This window comes from Euprymna scolopes, chromosome 3 (assembly GCF_053919585.1).
Source record: "Euprymna scolopes isolate OS-2025 chromosome 3, ASM5391958v1, whole genome shotgun sequence".
In the NCBI taxonomy this organism is placed as follows: domain Eukaryota; kingdom Metazoa; phylum Mollusca; class Cephalopoda; order Sepiida; family Sepiolidae; genus Euprymna; species Euprymna scolopes.
In genome coordinates, this window is record NC_136484.1 from 44,077,072 (window position 1) to 44,098,396 (window position 21,325).

Sequence of the window (21,325 nt, forward strand, 5' to 3'; positions counted from 1 at the left end):
GTGTATGTGTAAAACTGTGTGTGTAAATGTGTGTGTCCGCTTCTTCTTGTGTATGCCCGCGAATGCGTAGATCATACTTCCTCACGCCTGTTCATTTTGCTTCATAAACCTTAATATAACACCCTTATCAGTTCCTCGCCATCGTTACACAGATGTTAGATGACTGGCTGTTACCCCCTTTCGTTTCCACCTTCGCATCAAGGTTTGGGGTTCAATCCGACCTTCCGACCAAAACTTTTTTCATTTATACCTCTTTTTAACACACACACACTCCAACGCTAGTATATATATATATATATATGAATATGTATATACATGAATATATATATATAACTATATATATGAATATATATAATTATATATACATATAAATATATATATATACAGGAATATATGTATGTACATGAATATATATGAATATATGTATATAAATATATGAATATATATATGAATAAATATTAATATATGAATATATATATATATACATGAATATATATATTAATATTAACATATCTATATATCTATAAAAGTGAACGTGTCAGTGTGTCTGTGTTTCCTTCGCAATAACTTTGTCAATTTTCAATCTACACACTGGACATTTGATATACAGAGTACTGACAGTTGGAAAAATCTAGGTGATCGGTTTTCGGCCAAAAATTTGGCTGTTAAGAGGTCAAAATTAAATGATTTGACCTTTGAGAAATCTACCAAAATCCTCCCACAATTTGGGGTCTAAACACTTGAAATTTTAGATATAGGTTCCTTGACCATGGATCTAACTTAATAACTCGATTTGAACTCCAAACAATAAATTTTAAGGGGTCATAATAGGGGTAAAATTTAAACAAATTGATCGTTTTGGTTTTCGTTTTTTTTTGTTTTTTTATTTTGTTTTTTGCTCAGCATACACCTCCAAAAACCCGGGCAACGCGGGGCTGAAATGCTAGTATATAAATATATATATATATATATATATATATATATATATATATATATATATATATATATGAATATATATATATATATATATGAATATATCTATATATATGAATATTTATATATATTAATATATATATATTAATATGAATATATGTATATATTAATGTGTGTATATATATATGAATATACATATGTATATATATGAATATATATGTGTATGTATATATATATATGTATGTATATATATATCTGAATAAATATATATGTATACATATATATTCAGATTTTATACTGTTCAAAAGGAAATATTTATATTAAAACAATTAATCCCATTCGGAGAAAAATGCTCAATATTTTTTGAAGCGAGTTAAAAGTTTACAGATTATGATTTAAAAGTTTTATTGTTTTTAAACAAGACAAACAAAATAAAATTAATTAATCTTTTATTGCAGGAAGTTTAAAATATAGGCTCTTTCAGAGGAAACTAGTTAAAAAAATGTTATAGACTTGCTTATTAATTCCGGTTAGTACAACATTAAAAGCGTCAATGTGTGTGTGTGTTTTTTTTCTTTCTAAGTTTCAAACTAATCTTTCAAATAACTACAGATCTATACTATTCGTACATTCTTAACACATATGCACGGTTTTTCCATATCATCAATATGTGTACGGATTTTACCAACTTGCAACAAGCGTCATTGATTTAATTTTGTTATTATCTAAACACGTCTTCATACATGGACATAAATCTAAATATCATTTTTTTTTTACATTTGTATATATTTCTATACAATCTTTCGAAAGTTTTCATTCTTTCAAACTTTGAAGGTTTCAGTTTTTCTGGAAGCCAGCAAAATTATTACACACAGACACACAGAGACGTTCAGCTTTATATTATATATATATATATATATATATATATATATATATATATACATGTGTGTGTATGTGTGTAATGAAATGGAAGGAGAGGCATTGTTTACAATGGTAAACTTCAATCTAAGATAAATACCAGTATTTATATATAGATATTTCAATCCCAATATAAATAGATTAAAAAAAAGCTCAATACCCACACAATAGAGAGAGAATACGGCCGGTTTGTTTTTATTATTATTTTTACATCTCTTATATTTTTTCACTCGTTGTTTATAACTCGTTGTTTTTCACTCGTTGTTTTTAAATGACATGTACATTTTTGCAATTTATCATTATAATAAATTGCGGTTTCATTTAATGCCTTAGCCAGAAACATCTAGCATTGCTACAAATAACATTTGCTTATTCCTGTCTGTCCTCTGATGAGAAGAATAACAAGAATAGCATTCACTGAAACTCCGTGGAATAAAGACTTTTAAATTGTTTTTTTGAGTATTCGGTCGAACATTAAATTTGATTGTAAATGGCAACGTACTGTTTAATTTCTTTTCTCACACACACACACACAAACACACACACACACACACACACACATATATATATATATTTGTCTTTACATAAGCAGTAGTGTGTTGCTACACAGTCATGAGCATGTTTCGGTCTACTAGTATCTACTAACTAGAGACGTGATGAGGTCTCTAGTTAGTAGATACTAGTAGACCGAACATACTCATGACTGTGTAGCAACAAACTACTGCTCATGTAAAGACAAATGTAATCTGCTCTACTTCTGTGTTGAGCATTCTTGTATGAACCTCGTTATATTTCACTGGTTACCCAACCTTTGGAAAATAGCAACCTCAAAAACCCCCAAAACAATATATATATATATATATATATATATATATATATATATATATATATATATATATATATATAACTACTTCATTTACTCACATAAAATTAATATACGAAAGTATAGATTTATGTTTAAACTTAAAGTATTTACTTTAAAAGTGCTCAATACGTAGGTAGAGCTAGTTAGTTATTTATAAAATATATATGGCGATTAAGCTACACCGAATAGTCGGCGTTTCATCCACTCTAGGATTCCTCAGGCTTATAAGCATAAGCCTGAGGAATCCTAGTGGATGAAACGCCGAACATTCAGTGTAGCTTAATCGCCATATATATTTTATACATTACTATATATATATATATATATATATATATATATATATATATATATATATATATATATATAGAATAAATGACAAAAATTTATATTCCAAATTCATGATGTTGACAATCTCATAGTTTATTCCTTTAAATCAGTTTATTTATACAATTCTTGACAGTATCTGTTTCGTAGTGGAAAATCAATCACTTTTTTTTTATTGTTACATAGTGATCACCACTTATCAAGGCCCGGAAGCCACTCAGGGATAAGGGTTATTGCAAGTACATTATGTTAGTGAGGAGATTTGCTGAAATGTTTACTTAAGGGGGCGGTTCATTAGGAATTTGTTAACATTGGACTTGAAGACATCCAAGTTGTAGTCCGGAGGGAAGCAGGCAGACGGAACAAAGTTCCACAGGCGTGCAGTTCTAAGAAAGAAGCTTTGTTCATGGAATCTGCGTTTTGATTTAGGCACAGATATAGAGTGGGGGAAATTTTTCACAGTGGATTCAGCTAGACGGGTGTTTTTCGTGAAAGATTGGCGAGGGGGGACCAGAGATTGGAGTTCAGACGAGCATCTGCCATGGAAATAACTATAAAACAATAACTACTTAATTATTATATCAATCAGTGAATCTATTATGCATTTAACTCATCAGATGAAATAGCAATAATCAATCCTTGAGATTGTCGGACTGACTTCCTCATCTTGGTTATTATCGTCACATCGTTTCGGCCGTTTTGCCCTCCGGCCTTCATCAGGTGTTTTGTATCGAATTGGGGAACCGTTTGTTAGGAGTCTCGTGACGATAACAACCAAGATGAGGAAGTCAGTCCGACAATCTCAATCAATGAAATCAATGAAATCAATGAAAACACCTCATCTCAAAAATACAGACAATTAATAATCAATCCGTCAAAAGGAATTAAAATGTGATTTGACATGGCGAAATTTGAAAATTGGAAGAGAAGCTGCAGATACCTTTATATTCTTCCATTACTCCATATTGAATTTATATATATATACATATATATATATATATATATATATATGCATGTATACATACCCATATATACATACATATATATATATATATATGTATATATATATATATATATATACATGTACGCATTCTGCATATTAAAGTATGAGAAAAATTAAACTCAAGTTATTATATAATTTTGTACCTGATGTTGCCCGGGTTGTAATTTAATGCAGTAGTATGAACACCGACTTAAATGATATTTATTGATTAATATCGCTTACTTAATTACTTGTGAAATTTAAATAATCAATGTTAAAATGAACATTGATTAAATCAGTAAATAATTATTTTTAATCATGGTTGTGTATAATTTACATTCCTCTCATCTAATGCATAACCATTTCATAATTGTATTATGATAAATCGCAATTTACCGGTTGAACCAGCCATTCTTCATTCTTCTTGTTTCTCTGATAAAGAACTGTCTGTTTCCATCATTTTAAATATTTTCGTTGGGCTTAGGGAATAACCAAAAGTTACAGGGAGCAAAGTCTGGACTATAAGGGTGATGAAGATTAGCTTTGATGCCCATCTTGATCAAATAGTCTGTGAGAAGGATGGGGTGCCCTTGGAAGAAACTTCGTCCAAATCTCCCGCATTTTCAGTTCTTCGCGAATAGTTATGTGTACATTTCCCACGCTAACATCAACCTGTACACGACGGTCCTTATCTATGTAATTAATTATATGACTAATCAACTCTGGTATGTATTGCATATCGTTCTTCTAAATTGTATTCACGTTCAGATTGATTTTTTTTAATTCACCAGCTGTGCTGCTCAGGCTTTAGTAGGGTATATTTCAATCTCTGCTGTAACTGTTCATTTGAACATGAAATCATAAACCTAGTCAGTCATCAACAGGATGTATTACAATAACATACTGCATTTTTAAGAGCCTATGACAATTTTAAATGCCCGTAGAAAAGGATTCTGGAAACTTATTGAAAACACTTCATATATGTTATATAATTAAGTTAAAAATAACATTTAATTATATAAAAATAAAGATAAAACAAAAACGCAAGAGATACATATGACATGGTGCATAGTTTGCATCAAACGGTGAGTAGTGTTCCGCCAATAGTGTTTTCAATTTGATTCATACACCCTGATCAAATTCTTAACATGGCGACGAACGTCCGACTGTGATAAGTTCAAGATAAAATCAATACATTATTAAATAAATGGGTAGATTATTAAGATGCCGCCCTCGTATTTTATGTCCATGAACGACAGGAAAGAGAAAAGAAAATTGCATGAAATTGCTTTGAGGTTTTCAGAGAAAAATAAGCACTTATTTATTTCCCACGTAAAAAGAAATTTGATTTGTTTTTAAATATATATGTCTGTCTAGGCGATGAAAGTTGTGATTTCGCTTCTATATTATAAAAACAGAAAGAAGATCTCCCTTAGCCTATAGCAAAAATGTAGATCAAAATCTAATACAACCGTCATACAGACCAGCTATATTATTTTACAATAAAAATGGATGCAGAGTTATACGATCCATCTCATAGACTAAGAGTGAATATGACCATTTAGTATGTAATGTAGGAGAATTTTGTATTTAGAATATATGATAATAATGGTTAGGATGATGCATCAATATTTACAATTTAAACAATGCAGGCAGTAAAAACACTTATCTGCACATGACGCATCTTTTCTCTGAATCTTGGTGGGTACATTGACATGGAAATATTTTTAGTCTCGTGCAAGCGACTCTATAAATACCTCAGTCGGTCGGTCGGTCGGTCTGTCGGTCGGTCGGTCTGTCGGTCGCTCTGTCTGTAACACTTTTGTGCTTGGCCTTTTTGGTTAAGATCAAAGGTCTGTTATTAATAGATGCTGTTTTTAGCTTTTTAGGTTTTTCTTGGCCTTCGGGCCAAGATCAAAGTGTTCTGGCAGATACTGCAAGCAAAGACCATATGTGGGGAAAACTGCACATATAAGACCTTGGTCAATGTAGGGACAAACTTCATACCAATTGTCACTATCCAGTTCCCCTACTTTCCGGGGAGCTGGTCCCCATTTCCCCTTTACTCCTCACATGAAAAACATCGGCCTTGTGCCTACTTTGCTCGGTGGCGGAGCAAAGAAATCCGGCAACCCTTCATACCAATTGTCACTATCAAGCTGCCCTACTCCCCGGGAAGTTGGTCCCCATTTTCCCTTCACTCCTCACATTAAAAATCGGGCTTGTCCCTTAATTGCGAGGTCGGTAAGCAAATAAATACCAACCCCACATATAAAATCCGGGTCAATGTAGGGAAATCCTTCATACCAATTGTAACTATCAAGCTCCCGTACTCCCCGGGGAGTTGGTCCCCATTTCCCCTTGACTCCTGACGTTAAAAATACGCCTTGTGCCTTTGCTCGGTGGGGGAACAAATAAATACCCTTTTTCTTGGCCTTTTGGCTTATATCAAAGTGTAGTATCTGTTCCGGCATATACTGCAAGCAAAGACCATATGTGGGGGCAGCCTCACATGTAAGACCTTCGTTAATGTAGCGGCAACCCTTCAGACCAATTGTTACTATCCAGCTCCCCTACTCCACGGGGATTTGGTCCCCAATTCCCATTCACTCCTCACATTAAAAACTGGCATTGTGCCCAATTTGCTCGGTGGGGAGCAAATGAATACCCTCCATTTTCTTGGCCTTTTGGCCAAGATCAAAGTGTAGTATCTGTTCTGCAAGCAAAGACCATATGTGGGGGCAACACCACATATAAGACCTTGGTCAATGTAGGGACAAGCCTTCATACCAATTGTCACTATCCAGCTCCCCTACTCCCCGGGGAGTTGGTCCCCATTTCTCCTTCACTCCTCACATTAAAAATCAGAGTTGTGCCTTATTTGCTCGGTGGGGGAGCAAATAAATCCCAACCCCACATATAAGATCTTGGTCAATGTAGGGGAAACCCTTCATGCCAATTGTCAATATTCAGCTCCCCTACTCCCCTGGGAGTGGATCCCCATTTCCCATTAACTCCTCACATTAAAAATCGGCCTGGTGCCTAATGTGCTCGGTGTGGAGAGCAAATAAATCCCCATTTTCTTGGCCTTTGACTAGGATCAAAGTGTAGTATCTGTCCGGCAGATACTGCTAGTCAAAGACCATATGTGGGGGTAAACCCACATGTCAGACCTTGGTCAATGTAGTGGCAAGACTTCATAGCAATCACCAGGGATTTGGCCCCCATTTACCCTTCACTCCTCACATTAAAAATCAGCCTTGTGCCTAATTTTCTCGGTTGAGGGGGGAGCAAATAAATACCCTTTTCTTGGCCTTTTGGGCAAGATCAAAGTGTAGTATCTTTTCCGGCAGATACTGCAAGCAAAGACCATATGTGGGGGAAAGTCCCCATATAAGACCTTGGTCAATGTAGGGACAAGCCTTCATACCAATTGTCACTATCCAGCTCACCTACTCCCCGGGGGCTGGTCCCCATTTCCCCTTCACTCCTCACATTAAAAATCGGCCTTGTGCCTCAGTTGCTCCGTGGGGGAGCAAATAAATACCAACCTCATACATAAGATCTTGGTCAATATAGGGGAAACCCTTCATACAAATTTTCACTGTGCAGCTCCTCTACTCCCCGGGGAGTTGGCCCCATTTCCTCTTGACTCCTTACATTAAAAATCGGCCTTGCGCATAATTTGCTGGGTGGGGGAGAAAATAAATGCTCTTTTTCTTGGCCTTTAACCAAGATCAAAGTGTAGCATCTGTTCCGGCAGATACTGAAAGCAAAGACCATATGTGGGGGCAACCCCACATATATGACCTTGGTCAATGTAAGGGCAACCCTTCATACCAATTGTCACTATCCAGTTCCCCTACTCTCCGGGGAGCTGGTCCCCATTTCCCCTTTACTCCTCACATGAAAAACATCGGCCTTGTGCCTACTTTGCTCGGTGGCGGAGCAAAGAAATCCGGCAACCCTTCATACCAATTGTCACTATCAAGCTGCCCTACTCCCCGGGAAGTTGGTCCCCATTTTCCCTTCACTCCTCACATTAAAAATCGGGCTTGTCCCTTAATTGCGAGGTCGGTAAGCAAATAAATACCAACCCCACATATAAAATCCGGGTCAATGTAGGGAAATCCTTCATACCAATTGTAACTATCAAGCTCCCGTACTCCCCGGGGAGTTGGTCCCCATTTCCCCTTGACTCCTGACGTTAAAAATACGCCTTGTGCCTTTGCTCGGTGGGGGAACAAATAAATACCCTTTTTCTTGGCCTTTTGGCTTATATCAAAGTGTAGTATCTGTTCCGGCATATACTGCAAGCAAAGACCATATGTGGGGGCAGCCTCACATATAAGACCTTCGTTAATGTAGCGGCAACCCTTCAGACCAATTGTTACTATCCAGCTCCCCTACTCCACGGGGATTTGGTCCCCTATTCCCATTCACTCCTCACATTAAAAATCGGCATTGTGCCCAATTTGCTCGGTGGGGAGCAAATGAATACCCTCCATTTTCTTGGCCTTTTGGCCAAGATCAAAGTGTAGTATCTGTTCTGCAAGCAAAGACCATATGTGGGGGCAACACCACATATAAGACCTTGGTCAATGTAGGGACAAGCCTTCATACCAATTGTCACTATCCAGCTCCCCTACTCCCCGGGGAGTTGGTCCCCATTTCTCCTTCACTCCTCACATTAAAAATCAGAGTTGTGCCTTATTTGCTCGGTGGGGGAGCAAATAAATCCCAACCCCACATATAAGATCTTGGTCAATGTAGGGGAAACCCTTCATGCCAATTGTCAATATTCAGCTCCCCTACTCCCCTGGAAGTGGATCCCCATTTCCCATTAACTCCTCACATTAAAAATCGGCCTGGTGCCTAATGTGCTCGGTGTGGAGAGCAAATAAATCCCCATTTTCTTGGCCTTTGACTAGGATCAAAGTGTAGTATCTGTCCGGCAGATACTGCTAGTCAAAGACCATATGTGGGGGTAAACCCACATGTCAGACCTTGGTCAATGTAGTGGCAAGACTTCATAGCAATCACCAGGGATTTAGCCCCCATTTACCCTTCACTCCTCACATTAAAAATCAGCCTTGTGCCTAATTTTCTCGGTTGAGGGGGGAGCAAATAAATACCCTTTTCTTGGCCTTTTGGGCAAGATCAAAGTGTAGTATCTTTTCCGGCAGATACTGCAAGCAAAGACCATATGTGGGGGAAAGTCCCCATATAAGACCTTGGTCAATGTAGGGACAAGCCTTCATACCAATTGTCACTATCCAGCTCACCTACTCCCCGGGGGCTGGTCCCCATTTCCCCTTCACTCCTCACATTAAAAATCGGCCTTGTGCCTCAGTTGCTCCGTGGGGGAGCAAATAAATACCAACCTCATACATAAGATCTTGGTCAATATAGGAGAAACCCTTCATACAAATTTTCACTGTGCAGCTCCTCTACTCCCCGGGGAGTTGGCCCCATTTCCTCTTGACTCCTTACATTAAAAATCGGCCTTGCGCATAATTTGCTGGGTGGGGGAGAAAATAAATGCTCTTTTTCTTGGCCTTTAACCAAGATCAAAGTGTAGCATCTGTTCCGGCAGATACTGAAAGCAAAGACCATATGTGGGGGCAACCCCACATATATGACCTTGGTCAATGTAGGGGCAACCCTTCATACCAATTGTCACTATCCAGCTCCCCTACTCCCCGGGAACTGGTCCCCATTTTCTGTTCTTTCTTCACATTAAAAATCGGCCTTGTGCTAATTTGCTCGGTGGGGGAGCAAATAAATACCAACCCCACATATAAGATTTTGGTCAATGTAGGGGAAACCCTTCATACGAATTGTCACTATCCTGCTTCCCTACTCCCCGGGAACTGTTCCCCATTTCTCCTTCTTTCTTCACATTAAAAATCGGCCTTGTGCCTAATTTGTTCGGTGGGGGAGCGAATAAATACCAACCCCACATATAAGATCATGGTCAATGTAGGGGAAACCCTTCATACCAATTGTCACTATCCAGCTCCCCTACTCCCCTGGGAGTTCGTTCCCATTTACCCTTTACTCCTCACTATAAAAATTGGCGTTGTGTCTTATTTGCTCGGTGGGGGAGCAAATAAATACCCTTTTTCTTGATCTTTTGGCCAAGATCAAAGTGTAGTATCTGTCCGGCAGATACTGCAAGTCAAAGACCATATGTGGGGGTAACCCCATATGTCAGACCTTGGTCAATGTAGAGGCAATCCTTCCTACCGATTGTAACTATCCAGCTTCCCTACTCCCCGGGATTTGGTCCCTATTTTTCCTTCAATCCTCATTTTAAAATCGGCCTTGTGCCTAATTTTCTCGGTTGATTGGGGTCAAATAAATACCCTTTTCTTGGCCTCTTGGTGATGATCAAACTATAGTATCTGTTCCGGCAGATACTGCAAGTAAAGACCATATGTGGGGGAAACCCAACATATAAGACCTTGGTCAATATAGGGGCAAGCCTTCATACCAATTGTCACTATCCAGCCCCCTACTCCTCGGGGAGCTGATCCCCATTTCGGCCTTGTGCCTAATTTGCTCAATGGGGGAGCAAATAAATACCCTTTTCTTGGAATTTTGGCCAAAATCAAAGTGTAGTATCTGTTCTTACTACATGCTGTACTTATGTCTGTAACTTTGTGATATAAAGTGGGGGATCACTTTTCTGTATTAATTTAATGTAAAATGATCACCCACATTACAACCAGTCAGTCTCAAAGCCATTCAAGTAATTCTCCAGATCATTCAAGTTGTTTTTGAAGGATTCCAGTTATTATTTAAGCATTCAAGTTATTCTTAAGGTCATTAAAGTCATTCTAATCATTTACTTTTTAGTTATTAAAGTCATTTCAACACATTTTACGGTCATTTTAGTTTATCTTTAAGAATTTCATGTAAATCCTACATTCACGCATTCATCCATTACACGGGAGCACTCGACTAATGGTTATCGGTCTTGTTTTTTAAGAAATCATCTACATAAACACGAACTGTAAAGTATCATGACGTGTCTGTGTATCCTTGTTTCTGTGTGTCTGTGTGTGTGTTTGTGTGTCTGAGATTTGGCAAAATCTTTGTGATCAGTTTTCGGCCAGAAATAAGGCTGTTCAGGGGTCAAAGTTCAACGAACAAACATTAATTTCTTCATCTTCAACAGGGCATTTTTCAACTGGGGGGTTCGCTTTTTTCGCCGATATTTTTGAAAGTCATCCTCTCCTTTCGATTCCCTAGTCTTAATTTAAACTTACGTCACTTCCGGTTTCGCGGTCATAACAGCAAAGTCGTCAGGTTTTTCTGGTTCTTTTCCTCCTTCGCGGTACGGGTTCGAGCCTGCCTTCCTACTATCACTTTGTTTTATTTTGCTCAACACACGCATCCAAACACCCCGGGCAACGCCGGGCTGAATGCTAGGATATCTATAAAAGTGAACGTCTCTGTGTGTCTGTGTGTGTCTGTGTACATTTTCCTACGAAATAACTCTGTCAATTTTAAGTTACAGACTCGAAATTTGATATACAGGGCACTGAGATTTGGGAAAACTTTATGATCGGTTTTCGGCAATAAAATTTGCTGTTAATGGCTCAAAGTTCATTGATTTGAGCTTTCAGAACTCTACCAAACTTCTCCGACAATTTTGATAAAAATGCCTAGTTGAGGGTGAACAAATTAAATCAGATAAAAATGCCTAGTTAAGGGTGAAGAAATTAGCGTTTTTAGCCATCGGTATTTGTCGTCTGAAGGGTCCATCTTCAAAACGATACTGATCTTGGAAAATACGTCGCCTCTATCGAAAGGTTTAGGCAGACATCCAAACATACACACATACATTAATATATTTGTCGCTCAAATTTTCGACCCAAACCGATTAAAAAGCTTGTCCTTTCTCTGAATACACTTTATGTAAAATTTCAAATGTTTAGACCAGAAAATGTCTGAGTAATTTGGTAGAGACTGCAGAGGTCACATTTTTTAAAAACTTTGATCACTATTATAACCCCTTAATATTTATTGTTTTGAGGTTAACTTAAGTTATTAAGTTAGATCCATGTCTGAGGATCCAAACATTTCAAGTGTGTTCTGTCTGCCTGCTTCCCACCGGACTACAACTTGGATGTCTTCAAGTCCAACGTTAAAATATTCCTAATGAACCGCTCCCTTAAGTAAACACTTCATCAAATCTCCACACTAACGTAATGTACTTGCAATAACCCTTATCCCTGAGTGGCTTCCGGGCCTTGATGAGTGGTGATCACTGTGTGAAAAAAAAAAAGTGTTAAGACCCAACATTGGCCGCGGGATTTTGTAGAGTTCTCAAAGTTCAAATCGTTGAACTTTGACCCCTTAACACACAAATTTCTGACCGAACACCGATTACAAAGATTTTCCCAAATTTCACTACAATGTATATCAAATTCCTAGTCTGATGACTTAAAATCGACATAGTTACTGCGTAGGAAAATGTATACCGACATACAGACAGGCACACAGACACACAGACAGACACACAAACACGTTCACTTTTATAGATATATAGATTTGATAAATATGACGTTTTACTCCTTGTGCTGAATCACAACTCAAATACAACATAACATTTTTATTAGTTTACGGTTACGTGTGAAAAACTGTGTTTAGAAAGACACACGGCTAAACTAATTATTTATAAGTAGGACTGTGACAACAGCATATTCTTTTTATGGTTTTGACTATTGAGTATAGATCTGTTAATATCTTATATGGTTTTATATAGACTGATGTGGTACTCGGTTGATTGACTGTGTCTTACTGTGTCGGGTACACACTTAAGTCAAAAGAATGAAATGGATATTCTATTGTCAAAACCTTATTTATAAGTGAGGGAATCAAGTATGCATATGCAGTTTACGCTATATTTTGTAAAAAAATTAAAAATAATAATTAATTTAAAACTTACTCAAGGTTCGATTGCTTAAATAACAACTTCCGCGACCTTAATACTGGTGCCTAATAGTAAGCACTCACCGCACCCCCACAATCTTCTTAAACTCTTCCTGTAATTCCAAGTCAGGGGGACAAGCTCTCATAAAAACCCCTTTTAACGCTATAAGTATCCCTTAATTCGAGTGCTGAGATTCCAATACCAAGAACCCTTGCAATAGCCTGAAAGCACAGAACACTTTGAGTTAAATATTCTAAAAGATAGACTCGCCTGGAAATGAGGTATCATTTTATGTTAGACTAGCAGGGCGCATAATACGTTCAAATATGATATTTAAATTTGTCCAGATTCGTATATATTATTATTAGGGCTATGAAAACAGCACATTCTTTTTATTGTTTGGACTCTCGAGTGTGTATCTGATATCTTATATGCTATTGTATAGAGTGATGTGGTTCTCGATTGATTAACTGTGTCTAACTGTGTCGGATATATACTCGAGAGTCAAAACAATGATAAGAATATTCTGTTTTCATAGCGCTAATTATTATAGAGTCGTGATTTCAAAAGTAAAAAAAAAAAAAAAAATTTAGGTGTCGTTAACTAGAATCGAAACCGAAACTGTAATATTAAAAACGGATGGCGTTTCCACTGTACCAACGTCACAAGAATATAAACCGATTACAAATTATAATTAAACTGAGAAGAATGTACGATTTCTTTTCAATTTTTACCTATTTTTGAACCCCTTAAAACTATTTAAACCGGCTAAAGACCCATAAAAGAGACCCCTAGCGCAGATCTGCGTCTTTTAGTTTGGCCGGAGTTAGTTTGAAAATATGGAAACAGCCAGACATACATACATACATACAGACAGAGAGACAGACATATAGTCGTTTATATATTAGATTTACATTCAAAACTGATCCTACACTCCAAAGTACATTTCGCGGAATGTACTCATGTAATCGTCTAAAATATAAAATTTAATTTTGTGTGGATTAAGAGGAGGACATTAAAATGTAATTATATAAAATATTTTTATTCGTTTTTTTTTTCTTTAAAATATATAGAGAGACGTTATCGAAATATATATAGACGCTATAGAAATATATATAGACGTTAAAGATATCTAAAAATGATTACGATTTGAGGAACAACAGAAACGTTTAAGCAAAACACAATTAGAAAATTGTCTAATTTGAGGTTCCAATCTAGGATGTTATAATCTATTCGAATAAAAATGGGGGAGGCTTTCCAACAAGGTAACTGATCCAACATAAATATTTATTCTTTTTTCCATTAAAAAGCATTTATTCCTTATTAAATAAAATCGGTTGAAAGATTTTTATCTATCCAAAAAAAAAAAAAAACTGTAAAAAAAAAAAGAAACTGAAATCTGACATGAAATAAATTTATGAAACAAAAATATATTATTGAGAATTTTTCAAATAATTTTAAATCACTTTAATAATTTCTTTTTTCAAATGTGTGCGATACTGATATTTGAAAATGTGTATTTAAAAGTGTGGCAATTTCTGATATTAATAATGACATGGGATCGAAAGTACCGCTTCTGAATCTGCGAGTAGTTTAGCTCCTAGTTCAACAGCTTTACTGCCACACATATAGGCAACTTTGCAAACACACATACACACACAGGCACTGATACACACACACACACACACACACATATATATGCGTATGTATATGAATATAAAAGATATATTATTATTAGCTGGAAGAATCGACGTTTCCCGGGATTGCATGAGGCTGAATGTATGTTCCGTACCTCCAATACCTTTGGGATCATCTGAATCGGTGAAATCGATCATTTATCTATATATTTACTTGAGTCGGGGACACACCGCGGTGCATCGAGATAAAAATGCATATGCCTACCCGCAGTAATTTTCTCCACAATACATTGTACGCTATATTATTCTATAGAAAATCTATTGTTGATTTTATATAATTATTTTATATAATGACCTAAATTAAATTTTTAAATGTAAAAGTCAATTATCATAATTCAATTGTGCTCTAAACAGAAACATTTATTTCAAATACGTCCGTTTTTTTCAAAGAACCTACTGTTGATTATATACGTTATGCCCTTCTGTTGTGCATTACAAAACTTCTTATATGCACTTGTGATGTTAGGCTGTATACGGGTGTTAACATATGTCAAAATTGGACTGTTATTCTGTCAGATATTTTCGATTATTGATACCTATCTGAGGCATTCCAATACCAAATTTATATAAAATCACTCCCAGATACATGAGGTTATTATTACTTAAAAAAATCAGCCGTTTCGGAGTGCATAAGGAATGAACACACTCATACAAATACATACAGATAGACACACGCATAGACAAAATGATAAGGTGATATGATATATTGTATATAAATTTTCAGCATTTAATTCAACAGCGTTCCAAATGTATTAAGAATGAAAGTATGAAAATATGTTTATGGATGTTATGCAACATGGAAACATATGTGTTTTATCCTCAGAAATAATCCGCAGGCTAAGTGTTATGTGTGTAAATGTAATTCCTCTTATTATTTGTTAGCAATGTTATAGGGTGCCTTTAATAAGTTTTCATATTGTTTTCTTATGGGCACTTTTATTTGTAGTACATACATGAAACTCTAGTCCCCTTCGAAATAATCTCCTCCTGCTGCAATGCACTTTTACTGTTCCAACAAATGTGGAAAGCCCCATGAAATTCTTTTTTATGTGTGAGCGTGTTAAAAACCATCGTAAAAGCTTTTTATAAGTTCTCAATTGTCTCATAATGACAGTCTCTAAGGATGTCTATTAGCTTAGCGAATAACCAAAAGTTAGAGAAGGCAATGTCTAGACTATAGTGAGGGTAGGGAACTGTTTTGATGCCTATCTTGGTCAACTAGTCTATGACAATGATGGAGCACCCTTGGGAAAACTTCGCGCAAATTATCCGCATCTTCAGTTCTTCGCGAATAAATGTGTGTATAGTTAAACCACTGACAGCCAACTATGAACTTATTGTCTCTATAGACACACGACGGTTCTTATCTATTAATTTTTTTATTCGACAAATCTGGAAGTTCAGACTTTCTTACTCCTGCCACAGTTCTCATCATCTTTCACACACATATTGCTTCTATTGACTATCATATGCTCGATTCATGCAAGATGGTCCAAAAGCAGTTTGAAGCATTCTATACTTATTCATGGTATTTTCTCCAAGTTTAAAACGGCATTTTATTCCGTATCATTTTTCTAAATTCTCCTGACGTCGATTGCATTTGTGAAATTCACCAGCTGTAGCAATCAGGCTTTAATATGATGTATTCCAATTCGTGTTTTAGCTGTTCATTTCATCCTAGAATCATAAACATTTGTCAGTCATCTCATAATATATAGCAATTAAACACACTTAATTTTCAAGAGTCTCCGACCATTTTAAATGCATGTACAAACCGGAAACGTATTGAAAGCACTGCGTATATAAGGATTATAAATAGTCGTATTTTTTGACAGCACGTTTACACAAGACATGTACGCTTTAATACAGACGATTAACTTTTTAAAAAGTCATAAGTTTATCCATAGTTGTAGAAGACTGTATGTCTGTATCTTGCCCGTCTATTAGTTAATAATGTTACCTAGTGTCAGTAGCTGTGCCTATCCGGTGCTCTCTGCTGTTGCCAACTTAAGAGATAACAATCATCTTTTTCCAGATATATCCGATCTTAACATACGCCGTCTACATTTATTAAATTAAAGGTGCTGTATTATTCTATACGACACAAGTTGCCATAACTGTTCCTCTTACTTCACCGAAGGTAAGCAACGTTGAACCTAGTCAGCACTAAAATGGGTGACTATTTGGAAATTTCAGATGATGTGTGTGTTCTTCTCTTATCTCGACATGTGTTCCAGTCATCCTGGACTTCTCTTTGCCACTGGACTCAAGCAGTACCTATTCAGACAGGGTGTGGTAGTGGATTCCGCAACTCTTACCTCATAATTAAATGCGCTGCTACATTTACAGGGAGTATCCGATTTCTCTCGAAACTGAACTGAGGCGACGACGTATGACTCCAGTTTCTTTTTTTGTGAAGCACGTGTGTTAACCTGAAAATGTTAATCAGAAGACAGAATACACGTTCATACGGTTTAAATATTTATTTGTAACAGAGTGCGTGTGAATGCGGTGGAAACTATTAGCAGCAGCTGTTAAAAAAAGGACATATGCAAATTAAGAAGTATGCGGGAGAAGGAAAAGAAAAAGAGAGAAAAGAACAGCACGTGTTCGGAATAGAAAGAAAGTGGACGTCGCGGAAGATGGACGTATAAAGTCAAAGGCGAGAATGTACCGGCTGTTCTCAGCTTGCGGTCAGAGGAAGAAGGAACACTTACCAAGTGAAATAAACATATGGCGGCGGGAGACTAAAATTTAGTGGTGTGGAAAGTAACCGTAATAAAAGCTTTCGCTTATTTTTTTTTTTAAATGCCGACCCGGATTTTATTTATTTTTTGTTTTTATCTTGTTTGTATGTAACGGTGACGTAACATACTGAGATTATATCTCCATTATCAAGAAAGCATAAAAATTAACTCGCCCGATAATCAAAGGCTTCCAATATTCCTATTCCTCTGATAGCTTTGCGAAGAAACGAAATATAACTACGAGTTCGAAATCATGGTTGATTTTGATGCCTCTTGATTGGGAAAGGCCGTCCGTTATTTCTTCAATAACCGTCGTGACGTCACTCAAGATCTAATCCCACTTTCTTAGTACTGCGACATTGATTTAACGCAATAAATCCCCTTAAACTTGGCTTGTCTCTTTTCATACCCCATGACTTAATGCATCTGCCCCATTATCTAACAGGAATTGGTTCCTACTTTAGCAATAAATTATATTCTCGCAACATTTTTAATACGGATAAAATCAAGAGATTTTATGGTGAGCTCGGAGCTAATAACAACGAGCAATTAGCGCGGATCATTAAATGTACCAATCCTAATAGGGAATTTTTATTTGCTAGTTTTGGAAAATAAGGACATTAATGCAAAAAAAAAAGAAAATGGTTTATGAAGACCGGAGTAATGGCTACTGCTTAACCCGATTCAAATCAATAACCAACAGCAAGCAACTGTTTGGCGACACTACTTATAATGCAATTCCCTTAATGATGTATGAGAAATATTTTAGTTGTTTGTTGGTTTCCCTGACAACTAAATTAATGAATATATTTCTTTATTCTTACTGCTTTCTTTATTTCCATAAATTTTATCATATTTACGCCATAAAATTAAAATTGTTCCTCTTGAAAAAAGTCTCCATGTCTGAGCACATTATTCTATATTGACTCTTATTTATTTATTTATTGTTTAGTCTTTGGTCATTGTTCGTAACCAAGCCGTCGTTTAGAATCGGGGAAATTTATCTTCTCCTTCGTTGGAAAGTTTTTATAAAAATAAAACAAAAACAGATAACGTTTTTAATAAAGCATTGTTTATTTAATTCCCCTTTTTTTCTCTAGCGAACACATCAATGCTCTCAATGGTTGCATGCTCTTTAAGGCGCAACTTAATTCATGTGAGTATATTTGTTACTCGGTCAGTTAGTCGCTATGGGCAGCAAAACTACTCTACAAAAATTGCAACTAATTGAACAAAATCATTACCTTTTTTTGCTTTAAAAAATTTTTCGAATCTATTCTTATACAACATATTCTCTTGTCTACAAATGGAAAAACATCCTTCTATACCAAACTAATTTTTATTGTTGCCTCAATCGAAGTGCCTAATTGAAAATACTGGAAGATTATTCTCATTAAAATCCAAGTTTATATCTAACCGTGCCCTGTTAGATTGGCAAGCGAAGAAAGGCTTGAAACATTATTGAGTGCAGGCTGTAATAAAATTTTTTACTACTACTACTACTACTACTACAACAACAACAAACACAACTACAAATATCGCAGCTTGTGTTTTATTTGCCTTAATTTCTAATTTGCAAGGCTATGATTTAACATGTGACACCACGGGCAGCGAGTTGTACAGGCAGTCAGTGATCGCAATTTTTACTTGCGCATATACACAATTTTTATTCTTTTTCCATAAATTTGCATTTCCGCGATGAACGCGCTCGCTTTAAATATGTTTTTCTTTTTGATTCACATAAGCCCTCTCAGGTTTACTTATATATCATTGCATACGAATTTTGCTGTTTTATATCAGATAAATTCACACATTTAATATAATTCAGTTACTTGTGATTCTATCTTAATTTCTACCTTACTTTCTTTAATATAAAAGAGCAAATAGTTAATAAAACATGTTGAAAAACACTTTGCAAAAGAGTTAAAAACATATTTAATCTGAAAAGGAAACACTTAATAAGTGGATAATCCTTAATCCATGGAGTTTCGAAGAAATACTTTCCTTCTCATCAGAGGGTAGGAATTAACAAAATGCGAGATCAGTTTTTGCATGTAAAATTTTATTTTATATATATATATATATATATATATATATATATATATATATATATAACTACTTCATTTACTCACATAAATTTATACGAAAGTGTAGATTTATTCGTAAACTTTAAGTATTTACTTAAAAAGTTATATATATATATATATATATATATATATATATATATATATATACTGACGAACTTCAAAACAAATTTGCACACGAAAATGCTAGTTTTATTTTGGTACCTTAAACTTTCTCCTTCTTTTTGTGCTTCTTTTTGTGCTAGGATACTATATAAAAAAAATTTCTTGGACAATTATTGTCAATATTATTGTCAATATTATTGTAAATATTATTGCCAATATTATTGTCAATATTATTGTCAATACTATCGTGAATATTAATCAAATGTATATCGTTCCCAATCGATCGTACACTTAATTTGATTTTGCTTGTATCTCCTTTGGTAAAAGATTTTTAATTTACAATTATAGATCATTATTCTCAATATATATATATATATATATATATGTTGAGGATGGATATATATATATATATATATATATATATATATATATACATATATATATTCAGAAATAACATAACAACAGTCTAAACTTTATAAATTTACCTAAATAAAGCCCATAAGAATTATCCTGAACGTCGCGTGTTTTTTTGGTGGATAACGATTCGAAATTTAAAAAAGTCAAGGATGATAAATCCGAGTCGAAAATCCTGGGCTGAAATGAAATCAGAAAAACTTGAAAATCAGCAATTCAACCATTCGAATTGAATATCTATGTAAGAATAAAATAGATATCAAAAATAGCTCAGGGTAGAATATGAGGCTATGATAATCTAAGGTTTAGCTGACTCAAATATGATCATCCGAGAATCTCTGTTGTATATATGTACAAGAAGGCCGTCTGACGTTGCCAGAATGTAAGATACGCTGAAATATAATATTTTAATTCATGCAGATTAAGTATTTATATATATATATATATATATATATATATATATATATATATATATAGCGAGTATTATTAGCTGGATTCAAAACGAAAACACACTTCATCCTCATTCCTAATTTGTGAGCCAGTGCTATACATACATATTTATATTTATCTATACACACAGACATATATATATATATATATATATATATATATATATATATATATATATATATATTAGCATGGGTGCCCGGCGTTGATCGGGTGTTTGTAGGTGTGTGTTGAGCAAAAACAAAACTCGAACGCGTACCGCAAAAGAGGAAAAGAACAGGGAAAAACGTGGTGTCTTTGCTGTTACAACCAGCACCAAACCGGAAGTGACGTAGGTTTAAATTAAGGCTAGACAATCGAAAAAAGGAGATGACTTTCGAAAATATGGGCGAAAAAAGCGACCATCCCCCTGTAGAAAAGTGCCCAGTTGAGGGTGAAGAAATGAATGCTTTTAGTCAATTCTTCGATATTTGTCGTGTGAAGGGTCGATCTTCAAAACGATACTGATCTTGTGAAAATCGGTCGCCTCTGTCGAAAGTTTTAGCAGACATGCAAACATACATGCATAGATTTATACGTTTGAAGCTCAAATTATCGACCAATACCGATTAAAAAGCTTGCCCTATCTCTGAACACAATTCATGTAGAATTTCAAATGTTTAGACCAGAGGTTGTCTGAGTAATTTCGTAAAGACCGCAGAGGTCAATTTTTAAAAAACTTTGATCGCTATTATGAACCTTTTACAATTAATGTTTTTGGGCTCAAACCAAGTTATAAAGTTGGATCCCTGTCCAAGGAATCTGTATCTAAAAGTTCAAGTGTTAAGGCCCACAATAGGCCGAGGGATTTTGTAGAGTTCTCAAA

The 21,325-nt window shown here is 35.4% G+C and overlaps 2 pseudogenes; both read left to right on the forward strand.

The window, feature by feature from the left end:
• Nucleotides 1-6,693: 6,693 nt before the first annotated feature.
• LOC145265248 (U2 spliceosomal RNA) lies at nt 6,694-6,860 on the forward strand (annotated as a pseudogene).
• A 1,666-nt stretch (nt 6,861-8,526) lies between these two features.
• LOC145265254 (U2 spliceosomal RNA) lies at nt 8,527-8,693 on the forward strand (annotated as a pseudogene).
• The last annotated feature ends 12,632 nt before the right edge of the window (nt 8,694-21,325 follow it).